This window comes from Pinus tabuliformis, chromosome 5_1 (assembly GCF_031772625.1).
Source record: "Pinus tabuliformis cultivar Carrire ecotype Pingquan chromosome 5_1, CPIR1, whole genome shotgun sequence".
NCBI lineage: Eukaryota > Viridiplantae > Streptophyta > Pinopsida > Pinales > Pinaceae > Pinus > Pinus tabuliformis.
Window position 1 is genome coordinate 368842555 of NC_142305.1, and position 18550 is coordinate 368861104.

An 18550-nucleotide genomic window follows, 5' to 3' on the forward strand; every position below is an offset into this window, starting at 1 on the left:
ACTCAAGGATCTTTTTCAAATCTCCTTTTTTTTTTTTGAAAGACAATAGGGGGGCCTCAATGAGGTTTTCACCCCTACCACCTGCCTTGGGAGCCTCAGAGAGGTTTTCACCCAAGGATCTTTATTATTTTTTCTCTCTTTTTTTTTTTTTTTTTTAGATCTCTCAGGGTATGCCCAAAGCAAAGGCAGAACCCTTCTCTATGACCAGCACTGACTTCTCCACAGTTTTGATGAATTCATGTCTTGAGAGAGGTTTCCTGTAGATCTTCAGTCGATGCCCATTGACAAGCATGGGGATGGCTTCCTCATCAATGGTCCGAATAAGAACAGATCCATTGTCATGACATTTTTCCACTGCATATGGTCCCAACCATCTGGTTCTCAGCTTCCCCTTGAAATCTTTGTGCCTGGAGTCATACAACAATGCCCAATCTCCTAGCTGGAATTGCTTGTCATTGAGGTGTTGGTCATGCCACACCTTTCTTTGAAGTTGAACCACTTCTGAGTGAAGGAGGGCCTGCATTCGGTGCTCGTCCAGTCCATTCAGCTGCAATAACCTTTCTTGTTTTGCATGGCTGAGATCTAGGTCCAGCTGAGCTGCCATCCTCAAAGTGTTGTATTCAAATTCAATGGACAGCAAAGCTTTCTTCCCATAGACCAGCTCATAAGGTGTGAAGCTGGTGGTGGTCTTCCAGGTGGTGTTGTAAGCCCATGTGGCCTCAACCAGGCGATCTACCCAATCTTTCCTATTGTTGCTCACCACCTTAGTCAAAATCCCTTCTAATGCTCTGTTGGTGACTTCCACTTGCCCATTTTCCTATGGATGATAGGGGGTGGAGGTCCTATGCTTGATTTTGTGATGAGCTAGTAGGTCTTCAATTAAGTTGGATGTGAACTGGCTCCCTTGATCGGTGACCGGCTCTCTTGGGTAGCCAAATTTGTAGAAGATGTTCTCTCTTAAGAACTCAGCCACCTTTTCTTCTATTGCTGCTTTGATTGCTTTAGTCTCTGCCCACTTTGTCAGGTAGTCGGTGCACACAATGATGTAAGACCTTTGCCTCGAAGGAGGGTTGATTGGACCCACAAAGTCCATACCCCACTTCTCAAATGGCTCAAGAGTCACTTGAGGTTGGAGAGGCATCTCATCCGTTTGAGTCGGTTTCCCCATTCTTTGGCATCGGTCACATTGGCTGATATACCTTCTGACATCTTGATGAAGTGTGGGCCAATAGTAGCCTGCCTGCAGGATTTTGAAGGCAGTCCTTTTTGCTGCAAAATGTCCTCCACAAGGCCCATCGTGACAGGTGAGGAGGATATCAAAGACTTCCTCCTCCCTTACACAGCGCCTTAAGATCTGATCAGGGCCAAGCTTGAACAGGTTGCCCCCGATCCAAGTAAATGAGGCACTTTTTCTGATGATTCTGCTCTTCTCTCTTGAAGATAGGTGCGGAGGGAACTGTGCTGAAACAAGGTAGTTTATTATATTAGCAAACCATGGAGAGAGTACTGAGATAGAAAACAGATGTTCATCGGGCATCTGGTCATCCACTGTTCCATCCTCATTTGCAGACAAATCCAATCTAGATAAAAAGTCAGCAACAACATTTTCTTTACCTGGTTTGTCAACAATGGTCAAATCAAACTACTGCAACAAAAGTAACCATCTAATAATACGAGCATTCACATCTGGTTTATTCATTAAATATCTAATTGCAGCATGATCCGTATGTACAAAGGTTTGATAGCCAGTGATATAATGTCGGAACTTGTTCAGTGCATGGACCACAGCCAAGAATTCTTTCTCGGTTACAGTGTAATTCAGTTAAGCTTTGGATAAGTTTTTGCTAACAAAGTAAATGGCATATGGAAGTTTTTGTTCAACTTGTCCTAAAGCTGCCCCTGTGGCTTTGTTCGAGGCATCAGTGTGGATGTGGAAAGGTAGGGCCCAGTTTGGACCTCTCAAGATTGGGGCAAACACCAACTTGTCCTTTAATTCATTCAAAGCCCTCTGACAATCGTCAGTCCATTTAAACTCCACATCTTTTTCCAACAGACCAAACAATGGTGAGGCTAGCTTGCTGAAGTCTTTAATGAATCTCCTGTAATACCCCGCTAATCCTAAGAAACTCCGAACATCCCTTACCTTTTGGGGAGGTGGAACCTTCTTGATGAGAGCAATTTTGTTAGGATCCATGTCAGGCGGAAAGAGTCGATTGTGTGGACATAACCAACCTCCCTAGGAGCCTAAGACTCTCTAGTGACAAACAAGACAAACAAGAGCAATACTTCTCTAAACATGCATTTACTATATAAGAAATCAAGTGTTTAGATCCTACCTGTAATCCAACGCTGTTGTAGCAGTCCAGCTCCGCTGATCCGGATGAGCTCCTCCTTCACTTTGAAACCTGCATACACTAACAATCAAACGATTAAATAGCACTTGATAATCTCATAGAATAAAACATATTTAACACATAGACCAAGGAGTACATGAAACAACTCATAAATAACAAGTTATTGAGAAGAATGGACTCATTTGCATTAATAGGTAACAAAAGGAACAAATACAACCTGAGCCTTGGTGTTGTGCAAGTCCCTCCCAGGGTCCATCAAGAGTTCTCCTTTACTTTGACAAAGCTCACCCACTTCCAAATAGAACAAGCAAAGATGGCAATCTCTCCTCACAAGCTTCTAAATGGGAGTCCTAATTCCAGCAGCATCTACCCTTAGAAATGTATAGCTTCCAACCTCCCCTCCTTCTGGCCCAATGCCTGTATTTATAGTGCTCAAGAGGAAGTTATTCAGGTCCACCATCAATGGGATAATCCCCTCTTTGGATGGGATAGCTCCCTTATTGATGGGATAAGTTCCTCTTTGGTAGGGGTACATGAACCATCTGGAGGCGCTCAATACACGTCGAACAACCTTCTAGAATGCTCTAGAAATGACCACAAGTAACTTTTTAAAGATGAAACTTGCCCATTTTGACCTTTACAGGGGGACGCACCTGCCCCTTTACATACAGAGCGTCCAAAGACGCAGCTTTTGTGAACATTGGGTGCGTACCCGTAGGTAAGGTTGAGAGAACCTGCGTACCCAGAGATAAATACATTTATAAATACTTTCTCTCTTTTTGGAGTTTGACATGGAGAGCAGAGGCATAAGACTTGCCTAAGAGGATAGCATGACTGTTGATAGAGCCATACTAACTGTAAATAGTCATGGTGACATTTTTTAGTGTAACAGATTGCCCCCTAAAGTGCAAAGCCTGTAATAGATTAGGGTTTTGTATTATCTAGGAAGGGTGAAGCGCTTTATCATTTCAAGGATTATCTCGTGGAGAGCCTGGTCAGAACCTGCAATTTTCAACACAAAATACATGTATAAGATTATATCATCACTGAGGTAGGCATTCCCATACTCAGATCAAAACTTTAACTAACAGACTAACTACTCTGATACAGGAATGATCTTGCAGTACATCATAATCATAAACTTTTGTAGACACAGTATGGGCGCAGCCATCTGTTTATGATTAGTCTATTTAGATAATGAATACAAAACTCCTCGTAGCCTGGATGGTGGAAACTAGATCCAGGGTCTTCATTTCTACTTCCCGAATTGGTACGATTCTAGCCATGCGAATAAATGAGCTGATGTCGAACATGGTAGAAACCACTTGATTACCAGTCGATGATGTAAACTGTTAACAAGTGTGAGAGAGACCACCAGTAATGTCAATGGTTCTCAAAGTACCCAGTACAATCCATGAGATGTGAATGAATGAGTTGATGTTGAACATTTCACGGAATCCTTCGATCGAAAGTCAATGATGTAAACTGACGTCAAAGGCGAGAAACCTGCCATTGATGCATGCAGACTTCAAGGTACTGACGATTTCTAAGTCATCTCTCTAGATAATGTGCTGATGTCGATAGAAAGCGACCCGTTGCAGGCAAGCCCACAACACGAAATCATTGTTCAAGTTGAAGAAATGTTGCTGTAAGGACTGACTCAGGGATGGTCAAATGGATGACAAGTATTTTGCAGATGAAAGTTTTGCTTGCAGACCTCTTGAACACATAACGACACGACAGATGGCTTGGTGATGAATAACTCAAAGTTAATCCTCGGAACCCGGCTGAAGACTTTCAAAGTAGTTTGATCAACTGTGAGGTAAAAGATTTCCCAACCCAGGTGAATGAAAAGTGTCGTGTCCAAGAGTGGTAATAAAGTTTCTTCTGAGACAAAAGATAACAAATAGGCTCATTCTTCTCTCTTTTCCCCCACCATTTCTGGCAAGTACCTCTTTATTTTTAACAAGCTTGAGGAGGATAACATATGCTTGATTATAAGCTCATCCTTCGGATGAGTCCAACCTAGTTTTGATTCGAACCCTAGGAAGGAGTGGTTCGTTCTTGTTTGTAATTGAACAGGTCCTTTACTATGAAATGTTTAACGAGCCCAGTATAGGAGAAACTCGGCGTTTTTCAATTTTAGAGAGTCTGAAAAACTTAAGAAGACTCCAAGTTGAAATTTTTCGTAGATTTGTGTCCCTCAAGCCCGAAAAAGTATAAAATAATACCTGGGGGAACCGCTTGATCTTGCGACAAAGGAGTACTTTCATAATTAGTGCCACTGACCTGAAAAGTAAAAAGCGATCAAGGATACGTCGTTTTATTTCCGTATCGAGTTTGAAACGACAAAAACCCGGCAATCTTTTCCTGATTTTACGGTCAGAAAAGAGCTATAAGGGGACCGTCTTTTAATTCCGTTTTAACGAGTGTAAAAGAAACGCTCGGCAATCTTTTCATATTTTAGGAGTCAGAAAGGGCTTAAAAGATGACTCTGATATTTTGGTTCATGAAAAATGACAATTTTCCCTCTAAATCCCTTTGTCCTGCACAAAAACGACACATTACTCATACCTGTTTAAGATAGGCAAAAATGCATTGAAAAATATCCTTCCATGGTGAAAAATAAACAAACCTAGCATTCATCCATCCAAAAAAACTATAAAAAGACTTTTTACCATGTCATTTTTACCATTTTACTGTTGAGGTTGAAAAAAGGGCTTTTGGCAAGAAACTTCCCGTGGTCGCTGCGGAGAATCCGACCGTCAGAATCGAACGCCGTCTCTTCCAGGTATTCCACAACATCCTCCTTTTCAATTTCATCCAATTAAAAGTTTGTTTTAGGTTTTAGTTTTGATTTTTGGGGGGTTTTGGGTTTCAAAAATCGCTCTGTGGGGTACGCAGGTGCCCTAAGGGTGACCTGCGTCCCCCGACTTTTTCCCACACAGGAAAAAGGTCGGGGGACACAGCCCACCTTCAGGCCAGCTGCGTCCCGACGCTCTGTGTTCTAAACGCGGGGTGCGTCCCCCGCGAAAGGCGGAAATTGAAAACCCAAACCCCAAAAATAACCATCTGAATTTTCCCAAATTAATTCTAATCTTTGTTTCTTGGTGTGTAGGGCACTCACCATGTTGGATTGGAGAGAAAGAGAGCACGAGGACGTTGATTTAGCCGCAATTAATCATCAACCTTCCATTGATGCCCTAAAAGCATGCGGACTATATAAATACTGGGCCATACCTGGCATGAGGGCTCAGGTGAGATTCTTGGAGTGGCTGGTTGAGAGATGGAACATTCATGAGCAATGCTTTTACATCGAAGGGCACCAGCTCGAGATAGAGCCTTCTGACATATACTTTCTCACTGGCTTGCCAAATAGGGGCGAGCAACTCAATCTAGCCGGGACTAGGCCGGGTGGCCAATCCCTTGCTAGTCTCCGGGCAGATTGGTGCACACCCAATTCACACCATGCGAAAGGCGTAGAAATCAAACACATCTCTCTGCGTGAACTCAAGGTTATAGCTTTCACGGTTACCAGAATTTGCGGTGCAGCCGCTTTACATATTGCCACCGGGTCCCAAATGCGGATGGCGATTGACTGTTTCCAAGGCACCATTTTCAACTGGTGTGATGCTGTGTCGGCTAATATGAAGAGCCAACTGACTAGGGCAAAGAACGGACAACTAAAGACCTTTGGATATGGGCCTCTAGTTGTGAGCTTTGCCTTAGAGAGAGTTCCGATGCTGATCCCTCAGCAACTCACTGTTGAAATCTTGGGTCCTCGGGAGCCAAAGCTGATACGATGGGTTACGGTGATGGCCCGGCATCCTGACGAGGGCGCAGCGATTGTTCGATTCCCTGATAGTTATTTTCACTGGTTAGAGGACCAGGTTTTTTCGATCCAGGACTTTCCGTATGCCGGAGTAGATTTTCGAGGTGATCCGGACATGGTTCTTCCACAGGGAGAACAATGGGACGACAGAGGTACTTCATTTTTCACAAGTTTTCAAATTATATATTTTTTTGTTTTTTATATATATCGTCTCAAAACTGACAGTAATTTTTTTTTTCAAAATGCAGATGTTGGTCCACAGCGCCCAGCCAACCTCCGGCCTTTTGAGAGGAGACATCCAGTTGCACCGGTACCGGCCCCACAGGACGCAGCTGCAGAGTCACTAGCTGAGTTGGAGCAGGATCTAGAGCGTCTGACGGTGGATATACCCGAGACTACCATAGATGATATTCCTATCAGACTTCAGCGCTATGTAGTCGCAGTCCCTGGACCGTTTAGGAGATTTTTGTGTAAGGTAGCCCGTGCAGTGGTGTCGTATAGGGAGCACCACCAGTGATTGGCTAGTCACTTTTGTAGACACATATGACATTTTTGGCTTTTTGTACTTATCATTTTTGCCGATCATAAGGTGTTTTTCAACCTATGATCGAAGACGATGTATATTTTTTGACACACTCCTATCTATATATATATCATTATTACCGGCTTATCTTGTTTAACATATGTGATGAAATGTTTTTAAATTTACTTGCATGATTATTGTAAATGTTTGTCCAACATTCGAGAAGCAATTGCATCTGCTAATGTATTTAAAGACCTTGGAATATGCTGATATTCAATGTAATCAAATTCACGTTCCAAGAGACGCACTCTCAAAAACAATCTTAATAACACAGGATTTCTAATGGCATATACTCTATTAAGCTGTAATACAACAAGTTTAGAATCTAACCTCACTATCAAACGTCGAATTCCAAATGTAATAGATTCAGACAATAATTCAACCACTGCACTGTATTCTGCAATGTTGTTCGTCGTTTGACCGAGGCTTACCCCATGCATAGAAACTAACTCGTCAGAGGGCGAATAGATAACCCAAGCTGCGGAAGAGATATTCCATGTACTACGACAAGCACCATCAGCAAATCCAATGTATGTTTGGAGAGGCGTCGACATCTGCAATATCAAGAGTAAAACCAAGATAAGCCAGAATAACGACGAAAAACACACTCTCTAAGCTAAGCACACTAACTAAACTAACAAACACACTAGCTAGAAAGAAAACCTAACTTAACTAAAAATTCTCCATACCCACCATTTAAGCATAATACCTCTTTAGGTAAAGTCCATTTCTGGGTTTACCCAAAGAGTCCCCATCAAAATCTATCAGCTCATAGGCCCCTTTTGCTAGCTTTCGCTTTACAATGTAGGGTCCATGCCACATAGGAACGAATTTTCCAGCACCTAGCTTATCGTTAGCTTGATCATATAATAGCACTAGGTCTCCCTCCGAAAAACTTCGAGGGGTCACATTTCTATCATACTGAGCTTTCATTCGCTTCGCGTGAGTCTCGATTGCCAATGCAGCGTCACGTCGAGTCTCATCTAATTTAGCTAAGTATAATAAATGTTTCTCCTCTTCGGAAGTAGCTGGAAGTAATTCGACAGCCATTTGAAGTGATGGGATTTCGCATTCAATGGGTAACACAGCTTCCAAGCCATAAACTAGCTGGAAAGGAGTGAACCCTGTTGAAGTTTTCACTGAGGTTCGGTATGCCCATAGCGCTGAAAATAACATGTTGTGCCAATTCGACCGATGAATACCAATGGTTCGTCGGATCATGATAACCAGAACTTTGTTGATAGACTCAACCAAACCGTTGGCTTGCGGATAATAAGGAGTAGAGCTATCGTGGCGCAAACCAAGCTGGCTTGTAAGCTCAGTCATCATGATGTTTCGAAAATGGCTCCCATGGTCAGTAATGATTGCTTGTGGGACACCAAACCTAGTTATAATATGATTGAATACGAAAACTGCAGCTGTTTTGCCGCTTGCGTCGAATGTAGGCATCGCCTCGGCCCATTTAGTAAAATAATCAACCGCGAGGATGATATACGCATGCCCCCCGGCCGAGTGAGGGTTACAAGTAATAAAGTCGATACCCCATTTGGCGAATGGACCAACGACAATTATAGGGTGGAGAGGAGCAGGTGGTGCGCGCATCTTGCGATCAAACACTTGACAGTTGTGGCATTTCCGGACTGCAATGATACAATCTTTGAACATGGAGGGCCAGAAGTAGCCAGCACGCAACACCTTCTGAGCTGTGGCATACCCAGACATATGACCGCCACATGCTCCAGAGTGAAAATCATTCAAAACCCTCTCAGCCTCTTCGTGAGTTAAACAACGTCGAAAAACTAAGTCTGCCCCCCGACGATAAAGTGTATCTCCAATAATTTTGTATTCCTGGGATTGAAACCGAATTTTTCGACGTTCCGCCTTTAAAGCTTCAGGCCGAAAGGTTTGGGTTTGGAGATAGATGATTATATCCCCGTACCACGGATCTAAAGTACTGATGAGAAACAAAGATTCGTCCGCAATGGACTCCTCTGCCACAGTTTCTGTGTCAGCACGCGGGAAATCACACATCAATTCCGCGAAAACTAAGGATTTCTTAGACTTGGACTTCTCAAACTCCAAGTCGAACTCTTGCAGGATAACGATCCATTTAGAGTACTTGCCCCCTAGCAGTTTTTTTGTCAAAATATAAATCATAGGGTTGCAATCCGAAATGACTGTAGTTTTACGGAGAAGAATGTAGTGACGAAAACGCTGGACAGCTTGAACGGCTGCCAGGGCCAATTTCTCCACATGCGAATATTTTAGCTCAGTGGGGTTTAAGGTCCTACTAAGATAATATATCACATGTTCCACTCCGAATTCATCTTCTTGAACTAACACCATTCCAATAGTGGAATGTGAAGCTGCGAGGTATAAGAAGTAGTCCTGGTTGTAGTTGGGAGGATGCAACAACGGTGCATGGGTCAACGCGTGTTTAAGTGCATCAAAAGATTGTTGGGCAATCTCGTCCCAAAAGAATTGAGCGTTCTGTTTCAACAACCGTGTAAAACCTTTAGTGACCTCGGCGTAGTTTGGAATGAATCGGCGTAAAAAGTTCGCTTTCCCTTGCAAACTTTGGAGTTGGCGCAAACTCGAAGGAGGAGGCAATTTGATGATAGCTTCAACCTTCGAGGGATCGACGCGAATGCCGGCTTTTGAAACAACATATCCCAGCAATCGACCCGTCTCTATACAGAAAACACATTTGTGGGGATTCAACCGAATTCGATAATTCCTACACCTCATAAAGATTGCTCGTAAGTGGACAAGGTGATCAGCTCGATGTAAATAATGAGCAGGCAAATCATCGAGGTACGGTTGCACAATGTGCTTGATGTCATGAAATGCATAAGACATCACCCGTTGAAAAGTGGCCCCGGCATTCTTAAGCCCAAAAGGTAATTTGCAATAAGCAAATGTCGCCCATGGACAAATGAATGCCGTTTTTGGTTGGTCGGCAGGTAGAATATTGATTTGATTATAGCCCGAAAAACCATCCATGAAGGAAAAAATTTCACTTCCGGCACAATCATCAATAATTTGATCGATATAAGGCGTAGGATAGTTGTCTTTTGGACAAGCTCGATTTATATCCCTATAGTCGATACAGATTCTTATTGTTCCTTGTTTTTTGTTGACCGGAACAATATTCGATACCCAATCCGTTAACGGGATCGGATAAATGAAACCTGCTTTCAACAGCTTCTCGACTTCTGCTTTAATCGCAGCCACTTTCCGAGGGTGAATCTGACGCAACCGTTTTCGGACGGGTTTAGCATCCGGGTAGGTCTTTATTTCATGAACAACAATGGTAGGATCGATTCCCGGCATTTCCTCGTAAGACCAGGCAAACACATCGCGGAATTCTTGGAATAGGGCCTTGTAAGTTTGGATTTCATCTTCTGTACATGAGGCACCTATATGAATGTTTTCCTCAATTCCGGGCTTCACTGAAATATCAATGGGAATAGTGCGAGAAATATTCCCTAAATTCAACTCTGAATCAGAATGTTTCGTTGGATTCTGAGCATCTTTGACATATTCAGCGGTAAAGATACGTGAAAAATCATTTTCAAAAGCATCATCCTTAGGTAAAAACGAAGATCTGTGATGGAGATCTTCCCATGGTAGATCGTCTACACTCAGGATTTCGCGAAGTTGTTCGTCAGATGACACGACTTCGGGAAACGCTATCCATTCTAAGGTTGAGGTGAAAAGTGATTCTTCACTGACCACATTCATTTGGTCGAGCTGGGTTGAACGCGAGTCGGTAAAAGACATGACAGCTTCATAAGCAATTTCATATGGACTCAAAGGCATAGCATCACCGAATGAGTCTATCTCAGATTCAGATGGGACAATCCAAGGATCATCATAAATAATGTTGTCTGATGTAATCATATGAATTGATGCAAATGAAGGGTCTGCGTTGATTGGAGGGAAAGGAAAAGTTCCCAGTAAACCGGAATCTTTAACTAAACCTACGCCAACGTCCCTATAAGGGATTGTCGTCTTACCGACATGCTGGATACTCTCTGAAGAGGCTGGGTCGGATGAAAAGTATGTCAGCTGATCAATAGTCACAATCTTACCGTTATATGGAAACTTAATTACTCTGAAGACTGATGAAACGACCGCTGTCATAGCATATGACCAACTTCGACCCAAAAGAAGGTTGTAGTCTAGAGGGGCATCAACCACTTCCACATCCAGACTAACGGTTTTACCTTCTACCCCTATAGGCAATTCCTGTAGAATACCAAACGGACGGAACCCACGGCCATCAAAGGCCTTAAGGATGGTCGGGGATTGGTTCAATGAAGGAGAACCAAGCGATCTCCAACATTGAATCGACATAATACACGTAGAAGCTCCCTCATCAATCACAGTCCGATGAATAGACCTGTTTTTGACTATCACTGGAATTTGGAAAGCCATTTGATGGGGGAGAGGCGGTGTACTATTTTCTAGATCAAAGATTATTAGATTCGGGTCCTGAACATCAACAGCTCCGATAGCCGACAAAAGTAATTTTCGTTGTGCTGGGCATGATTGCAGCACTTCTAAAGCCGACATTGCTGAGGGTGAAACAGCTAAGTCCTCAACAATGTTGTAATTCTGGGCCGCTCTCGCATGTGGATTGAAAGCAGACCTTCGAAGTACACCCTTGGCGGGCGGTTTAATTACTAAGTCCGGGTTAGGTTTCTCGATCTGTAGTGGATCGGAACCAGGAGCTGAGGTTGATGGGTTAGAGTGAGAAGATTCTGCTTCTTTACCATCAACAGGATTCTTATTACCATAATCTTGCGATCGAGTCGCAATCCTCACAAGGGACATCATCAAAATGGGTTCTTCACTGGCATTCGAGGAAGAACCTATCATCTTATTCTCCTGCTCTGGAAATGGATTTTTGAACACAGCAGGAGTGGGAGAACATTTGACTATTTTCACAACCTCGGCCCGATGAGGGCAATCTCTTGTAAAATGATCCTCTTCACAAATAAGACAAGGATATCGAGGTTTGCGCTTTTCGTCATTGGTTTCCGACTTTTCCGTTTTCTCCTTCGGAGCCTTGTCTGCTTTAGCCTTCTTCTTTCCTTTCTTCTTTCCACCGTTTTTTGATTTGGCCGTAGATGACTCTACAGCGTGAATATCGGCGGTAAGTTCAGGAGAAGACTCTCCTGTCGGGGAATCGGGCAAAGTGATTATAGGAGTAGTTGAAGCCTTGGAAGACTTCTTCTTGCTCTTTGTATTCACGATACCAATCATACCATCAGCGGCATGAGATCCCGAAGGAGCAGCAGCGATTTGATTCGATTTTGGAAGATCCGGAATCTTCTCTTGTAACGTACCCGACTGAGTATAAACTAAGTCAAGGTATTGCGCCTGAGCAATGACTTGCTCCTCAGTAACTACTCTGGCCTTAGCTACATCTTCAGTAATCTTCGGTAATAATGATTTAACAAACCATTCAGCTAAGATTTGGTCTGGGATAAAAACTTTCACTAACCTTCTTCGACGCCTCCACTCATGAATGTGATCAGAAATATACGTGGACGTCGATTGTTTTAGTGAAGTTAATAACTCCGTGCCGTTATCGTATCTGACCGGCAACTGAAAGTGAGTTAGGAACGAGGTAGCTAACTGGCTAAAATTGTAAAAAGAGGCCCGTGGTAACTCAATGTACCACTTGGCCGCGAGACCAATGAGTGTACGCTGGAAAAGACGTAAGCGGATCGAATCATCCGAGATAGAATTTGAAGCACACAAGAGGTGGTAAGTCATCACATGATTGGACAGATCCTCTCCAGACTTACCTTCGAACTTGGGTATATCACTGGGCAACTTATTTGGCATTGGCGGCCAGAACTGAAGATATTGAATTGGATCGTTCGTTAGGTGCGTCAAGTCTGGTAAATCCAAAGTTGCGATAAACGGTAACTGCCGGTTAGGATCTCTAAAACTCTGGGTCACAAGACCAGTCCCAAGAGGAGGATATCCAGGATAACTAGGAACAGGAGTCGCATTTGGGATATTATATCCTCCTAGAAAACCAGGATTAACCGGACCGTACTGGGGTTGTTGAGGTTGTTGATAAGTGTACCCAGGATACGGTTGATACTGGTAAACCGGCTGTTGGACAGCTTGCCCAGGTTGGTACTGTCCCATGGTCAGTAATGATTGCTTGTGGGACACCAAACCTAGTTATAATATGATTGAATACAAAAACTGCAGCTGTTTTGCCGCTTGCGTCGAATGTAGGCATCGCCTCGACCCATTTAGTAAAATTATCAACCGCGAGGATGATATACGCATGCCCCCCAGCCGAGTGAGGGTTACAAGTAATAAAGTCAATACCCCATTTGGCGAATGGACCAACGGCAATTATAGGGTGGAGAGGAGCAGGTGGTGCGCACATCTTGCGATCAAACACTTGACAGTTGTGGCATTTCCGGACTGCAATGATACAATCTTTAAACATAGATGGCCAAAAATAGCCAGCGCACAACACCTTCTGAGCTGTGGCATACCCAGACATATGACCGCCACATGCTCCAGAGTGACAATCATTTAAAACCCTCTCAGCCTCTTCGTGAGTTAAACAACGTCGAAAAACTAAGTCTGCCCCCCGGCGATAAAGTGTATCTCCAATAATTTTGTATTGCTGGGATTGAAACCGAATTTTTCAACGTTCCGACTTTGAAGCTTCAGGCCGAAAGGTTTGGGTTTGGAGATAGATGATTATATCCCCGTACCACGGATCTAAAGTACTGATGAGAAACAAAGATTCGTCCGCAATGGACTCCTCTGCCACAGTTTCTGTGTCAGCACGCGGGAAATCACACATCAATTCCGTGAAAACTAAGGATTTCTTAGACTTGGACTTCTCAAACTCCAAGTCGAACTCTTGCAGGATAACGATCCATTTAGAGTACTTGCCCCCTAGCAGTTGTTTTGTCCAAATATAAATCATAGGGTTGCAATCCGAAATAACTGTAGTTTTACGGAGAAGAATGTAGTGACGAAAACGCTGGACAGCTTGAACAGCTGCCAGGGCCAATTTCTCCACATGCGAATATTTTAACTCAGTGGGATTTAAGGTCCTACTAAGATAATATATCACATGTTCCGCTCCGAATTCATCTTCTTGAACTAACACCATTCCAATAGTGGAATGCGAAGCTGCGAGGTATAAGAAGTAGTCCTGGTTGTAGTTGGGAGGATGCAACAACGGTGCATGGGTCAACGTGTGTTTTAGTGCATCAAAAGATTGTTGGGCAATCTCGTCCCAAAAGAATTGTGCGTTCTGTTTCAACAACTGTGTAAAACCTTTAGTGACCTCGGCGTAGTTTGGAATGAATCGGCGTAAAAAGTTCGCTTTCCCTTGCAAACTTTGGAGTTGGCGCAAACTCGAAGGAGGAGGCAATTTGATGATAGCTTCGACCTTCGAGGGATCGACGCGAATGCCGGCTTTTGAAACAACAAATCCCAGCAATCGACCCGTCTCTATACAGAACACACACTTGTGGGGATTCAACCGAATTCGATAATGCCTACACCTCATAAAGATTGCTCGTAAGTGGACAAGGTGATCAGCTCGGTGTAAAGAATGAGCAGGCAAATCATCGAAGTACGGTTACACAATGTGCTTGATGTCATGAAATGCATAAGACATCGCCCGTTGAAAAGTGGCCCCGACATTCTTAAGTCCAAAAGGTAATTTGCAATAAGAAAATGCCCCCATGGACAAATGAATTCCGTTTTTGGCTGGTCGGCAGGTAGAATATTGATTTGATTATAGCCCGAAAAACCATCCATAAAAGAAAACATTTCACTTCCGGCACAATCATCAATAATTTGATCGATATAAGGCATAGGATAGTTGTCTTTTGGACAAGCTCGATTTGTATCCCTATAACCGATACAGATTCTTATTGTTCCTTGTTTCTTGTTGACCTGAACAATATTCGATACCCAATCCGTTAACGGGATCGGATAAATGAAACCTGCTTTCAACAGCTTTTCGACTTCTGCTTTAATCGCAGCCGCTTTCCGAGGGTGAACCTGACGCAACCGTTGCCGGACGGGTTTAGCATCCGGGTAGGTCTTTATTTCATGAACAACAATGGCAGGATCGATTCCCGGCATTTCCTCGTAAGACCAGGCAAACACATCGCGGAATTCTTGGAATAGGGCCTTGTAAGTTTGGATTTCATCTTCTGTACATGAGGCACCTATATGAATGTTTTCCTCAATTCCGGGCTTCACTGAAATATCAATGGGAATAGTGCGAGAAATATTCCCTAAATTCAACTCTGAATCAGAATGTTTCGTTGGATTCTGAGCGTCTTTGACATATTCAGCGGTAAAGATAGATGAAAAATCATTTTCAAAAGCATCATTCTTAGGTAAAAATGAAGATCTGTGATGGAGATCTTCCCATGGTAGATCGTCTACACTCAGGATTTCGTGAAGTTGTTCGTCAGATGACACGACTTCGGGAAACGCTATCCGTTCTAAGGTTGAGGTGAAAAGTGATTCTTCACTGACCACATTCATTTGGTCGAGCTGGGTTGAACGCGAGTCGGTAAAAGACATGACAGCTTCATAAGCAATTTCATATGGACTCAAAGGCATAGCATCACCGAATGAGTCTATCTCAGATTCAGATGGGACAATCCAAGGATCATCATAAATAATGTTGTCTGATGTAATCATATGAATTGATGCAAATGAAGGGTCTGCGTTGATTGGAGGGAAAGGAAAAGTTCCCAGTAAACCGGAATCTTTAACTAAACCTACGCCAACGTCCCTATAAGGGATTGTCGTCTTACCGACATGCTGGATACTCTCTGAAGAGGCTGGGTCGGATGAAAAGTATGTTAGCTGATCAATAGTCACGATCTTACCGTTATATGGAAACTTAATTACTCTGAAGACCGATGAAACGACCGCTGTCATAGCATATGACCAACTTCGACCCAAAAGAAGGTTGTAGTCTAGAGGGGCATCAACCACTTCCACATCCAGACTAACGGTTTTACCTTCTACCCCTATAGGCAATGCCTGTAGAATACCAAACGGACGGAACCCATGGCCATCAAAGGCCTTAAGGATGGTCGGGGATTGGTTCAATGAAGGAGAACCAAGCGATCTCCAACATTGAATCGACATAATACACGTAGAAGCTCCCTCATCAATCATAGTCCGATGAATAGGCCTATTTTTTACTATCACTGGAATTTGGAATGCCATTTGATGGGGGAGACGCGGTGTACTATTTTCTAGATCGAAGATTATTAGATTCGGGTCCTGAACATCAACAGCTCCGATAGCCGACAAAAGTAATTTTTGTTGTGCTGGGCATGATTGCAGCACTTCTAAAGCCGACATTGCTGAGGGTGAAACAGCTAAGTCCTCAACGATGTTGTAATTCTGGGCCGCTCTCGCATGTGGATTGAAAGCAGACCTTCGAAGTACACCCTTGGCGAGCGGTTTAATTACTAGGTCCGGGTTAGGTCTCTCGATCTGTAGTGGATCGGGACCGGGAGCTGAGGCTGATGGGTTAGAGTGAGAAGATTCTGCTTCCTTACCATCAACAGGAGCCTTACTACCATAATCTTGCGATCGAGTCGCAATCCTCACATGAGACATCATCAAAATGGGTTCTTCACTGGCATTCGAGGAAGAACCTATCATCTTATTCTCCTGCTCTGGAAATGGATTTTTGAACACAGCAGGAGTGGGAGAACCTTTGACTATTTTCACAACCTCGGTCCGATGAGGGCAATCTCTTGTAAAATGATCCTCTTCACAAATAAGACAAGGATATCGAGGTTTGCGCTTTTCGTCATTGGTTTCCGACTTTTCCGTTTTCTCCTTCGGAGCCTTGTCTGCTTTAGCCTTCTTCTTTCCTTTCTTCTTTCCACCGTTTTTTTATTTGGCCGTAGATGAATCTACAGCGTGAATATCGGCGGTAAGTTCAGGAGAAGACTCTCCTGTCGGGGAATCGGGCAAAGTGATTATAGGAGTAGTTGAAGCCTTGGAAGACTTCTTCTTGCTCTTTGTATTCACGATACCAATCATACCATCAGTGGCATGAGATCCCGAAGGAGCAGCAGCGATTTGATTCGATTTTGGAAGATCCAAAATCTTCTCGTGTAACGTACCCGACTGAGTATAAACTAAGTCAAGGTATTGCGCCTGAGCAATGACTTGCTCCTCAGTAACTACTCCGGCCTTAGCTACATCTTCAGTAATCTTCGGTAATAGTGATTTAACAAACCATTCAGCTAAGATTTGGTCCGGGATAAAAACTTTCACTAACCTTCTTCGACGCCTCCACTCATGAATGTGATCAGAAATATATGTGGACGTCGATTGTTTTAGTGAAGTTAATAACTCCGTGCCGTTATCGTATCTGACCGGCAACTGAAAGTGAGTTAGGAACGAGGTAGCTAACTGGCTAAAATTGTAAAAAGAGGCCCGTGGTAACTCAATGTACCACTTGGCCGCGAGACCAATGAGTGTACGCTGGAAAAGACGTAAGCGGATCGAATCATCCAAGATAGAATTTGAAGCACACCAGAGGTGGTAAGTCATCACATGATTGGACGGATCCTCTCCAGACTTACCTTCGAACTTGGGTATATCACTGGGCAACTTATTTGGCATTGGCGGCTAGAACTGAAGATATTGAATTGGATCGTTCGTTAGGCGCGTCAAGTCTGGTAAATCCAAAGTTGCAATAAACGGTAACTGCCGGTTAGGATCTCTAAAACTCTGGGTCACAAGACCAGTCCCAGGAGGAGGATATTCAGGATAACTAGGAACAGGAGTCGCATTTGGGATATTATATCCTCCTGGAAAACCAGGATTAACCGGACCGTACTGGGGTTGTTGAGGTTGTTGATAAGTGTACCCAGGATACGGTTGATACTGGTAAACCGGCTGTTGGACAGCTTGTCCAGGTTGGTACTGTCCCTGGTACGGTTGTTGAACAAATTGAGGTTGAGTAGTGACAACCATACTTATACCAGGCTGACCTGTAGGCATCTGGACCGTGGTTTGAATCGTAGATCCAGACAACGGTAAAGATGTCTGAGGCGTGGTCGCAGAGACAGTAGAAACCGGAGCTGTCGATACTCCAGAAGTAAGTGCGGCAGATGTAGCGGTAGTTGCAGCAGCCGTTTGAGATGGAGTACTAGGTGCGATTGGCGGCTGAGTAACTATCGAAGTTACAGAAGTTTGAACATTTGACTGGACAGGCTGCGGTTGCTGGGGTGGACCAGAAACTACGGGTTGTCCAGCTTGAGGTACCAACTATAAACTTGGCTGCAAGACCTGTTGACCCTGTGATGGATCCCACACTAACATTCCGGGGTATTGACCCGTAACAGGTTGAGGATACTGAGATCCATAACCGGATTGAGGATAGGATTGATAATTGTAAGGTGCAGTTCCCATACCTGGAACATATGACTGACCTTGAGGTGGTTGATAACCTTGACCTGAGTATTGACCTTGAGGTTGATAACCTTGAGGTAAATACGGATACTGGGGTTGACCTTGACCTTGAGGTTGATACCCTTGAGGTTGATACCCTTGGGGTTGATACCCTTGAGGTTGCCATCCTTGAGGTTGCCATCCTTGAGGTTGATATTGATACTGAGGTTGACCCTGGGGTACATATTGAGGCTGGGGTTGACCTTGAGGCATGTATTGCACCATAGGTGCATACTGACCTTGAGGTTGCCCCCCAGACACGATTTGTGTACC